At 58.0% G+C, this 2,500-nt stretch overlaps 1 non-coding gene across 1 annotated transcript in view; it reads right to left on the bottom strand.

Moving 5' to 3' along the window:
• The window catches only part of LOC126197371 (small subunit ribosomal RNA), a 1,918-nt gene extending 1,261 nt beyond the window's left edge, over positions 1–657 (bottom strand). The window contains exon 1 of the ribosomal RNA XR_007539739.1: positions 1–657. This exon is cut by the window's left edge and continues 1,261 nt beyond it. This is a non-coding gene — a ribosomal RNA (small subunit ribosomal RNA).
• Positions 658–2,500: the final 1,843 nt, after the last annotated feature.

Genomic DNA, 2,500 nt, shown 5'->3' with positions numbered 1-2,500 from the left:
ATCCAACTACGAGCTTTTTAACCGCAACAACTTTAATATACGCTATTGGAGCTGGAATTACCGCGGCTGCTGGCACCAGACTTGCCCTCCAATAGATACTCGTTTAAGGATTTAAAGTGTACTCATTCCGATATACGGGGCCTCGGATGAGTCCCGTATCGTTATTTTTCGTCACTACCTCCCCGTGCCGGGAGTGGGTAATTTGCGCGCCTGCTGCCTTCCTTGGATGTGGTAGCCGTTTCTCAGGCTCCCTCTCCGGAATCGAACCCTGATTCCCCGTTACCCGTTACAACCATGGTAGGCGCAGAACCTACCATCGACAGTTGATAAGGCAGACATTTGAAAGATGCGTCGCCGGTACGAAGACCGTGCGATCAGCCCAAAGTTATTCAGAGTCACCAAGGCAAACGGACCGGACGAGCCGACCGATTGGTTTTGATCTAATAAAAGCGTCCCCTTCCATCTCTGGTCGGGACTCTGTTTGCATGTATTAGCTCTAGAATTACCACAGTTATCCAAGTAACGTGGGTACGATCTAAGGAACCATAACTGATTTAATGAGCCATTCGCGGTTTCACCTTAATGCGGCTTGTACTGAGACATGCATGGCTTAATCTTTGAGACAAGCATATGACTACTGGCAGGATCAACCAGGGAGCTGCGTCAACTAGAGCTGAGCAGCCGGCCGCCCGGGAGTGTGTCCCGGGGGCCCGCGCGAACACGCAAGCGTCCGCTCAATTATTCTGCAAGAGGAGGCTGGGCTCCCCTGCACGATACACCTCGAAACCCTCTCAGGTCCCGGCGGCGCGCAGCGCCGTCCTAAGTACTTGGTCGGGTTCGAGAGAGGCGCAATCGCCCGGAGATAGGCGAGTAGACGCTTTCAGTGCGACCACCCGTGCTCCCAACTGAGCTTGCCGCTGCCGACAGAGGCCCGGGAGCGTGCTGTCGTGGTGTTGCCGGCGGGAGACAACACGCGGCCACAAACAGTGACCGGGCAGCTCCAACGCCAGCGCCACAGAGGGGCAGAGCCCCACTTGGGTGCCAAAGCGAACTCTCCCAGCACAGCGCACGCGCCAACACATCCGCACAGCTGCGATACAAACCACCTGCGAGAACCGCGGGGGCGACCGAGCAGCAGACGGCGTCGCGGCGCCGAGTGCCGGGCGGCGGCGCATCCTCAACGCACACAGTCCTCAATCGGACCAGCACACTGCAGATGTCCACCGCGCTTCGCACCGGGCCCGGGAGGACCCACTTTGGCCGCACGGCGCCGCGCGCTGGGTGCGCCGGCACGCAGATGCGCCGCCTGCCGCCTCCGTCAGCCGGCGCGCCTGCCACTGGGCGCCCCCCACCAGCCGGCTGCCGCGCGTGCGCCCACGCAGCGCGCGGCCAGCACGCCGGGCGCCCCCCCCTCACCGGCCGGGGACGGTCCCACCCAGCCACCGCCGCGTATCGCTTCATACCACATGCCCACTCACGTTCGTGGGTATGACGGGTGTCGCTGAAGCAACCGGTTAATACCTGTACCGATCGTCGATATCAACGATTCACCTCCAGCGCGAACAACCGCGCAACAACGGATTTCCAGTTCATTTGCGTAACTTGGGCAGCAAACGTAGACATCCATCTACATTTGCGACTTCTACGAGTCTTGCATGCCTGGATGTTGTGTGTCACGACGCACTCCATCAGCATACATACACGCTGCGACGTGTGCACGAAAGAACACGTGGAAGGTGGCCAGCGTACGTATGCGAATGCCATTGCACAGCTGCGAAGCGCATTCAACACGCGAACTCCTGACCGACGAGCTAGAGGTGACAGGAGGGGAGGGGGGGGGGGGGGGCGGGGGCGATATACGTCCTATTGCAGTACACAATACAGTGGATAGCGGGACCATGTGGAAAGTAAGCAACACTCGCAAGATGTGAGGGTACGCACCGTAAAATGAATCAATACGCAGAACACCACAGTGTGCGCGAAGTGAACTATGTTGAGATGGTTGCAATTAGGCAACGCTACACGAATTCCTAGATTCATATAACTAACAATTACAGGGCAGGTTAAGGCGCAACGTGGGTTAGGTTAGGGCGCAACGTGGTTAGGTTAGGGCGCAACGTGGGTTAGGTTTGGGCGCAACGTGGGTTAGGTTAGGGCGCAACGTGGTTAGGTTAGGGCGCAACGTGGGTGTTAGGTTAGGGCCCAACGTAGGTTAGGTTAGGGCGCAACGTAGGTTAGGTTAGGGCGCAACGTAGGTTAGGTTAGGGCGCAACGTAGGTTAGGTTAGGCGCAACGTAGGTTAGGTTAGGGCGCAACGTAGGTTAGGTTAGGGCGCAACGTAGGTTAGGTTAGGGGCGCAACGTGGGTTAGGTTAGGCGCAACGTGGGTTAGGTTTGGGCGCAACGTGGGTTAGGTTAGGGCGCAACGTGGGTTAGGTTAGGGCGCAACGTGGGTTAGTGTTAGGGCCCAACGTAGGTTAGGTTAGGGCGCAACGTAGGTT

This window comes from Schistocerca nitens, chromosome 7, assembly GCF_023898315.1.
Source record: "Schistocerca nitens isolate TAMUIC-IGC-003100 chromosome 7, iqSchNite1.1, whole genome shotgun sequence".
Taxonomy (NCBI): Eukaryota; Metazoa; Arthropoda; class Insecta; order Orthoptera; family Acrididae; genus Schistocerca; species Schistocerca nitens.
Note: the sequence above shows the minus strand (reverse complement) of the source record. Positions and strands in the feature narration are given on the sequence as shown.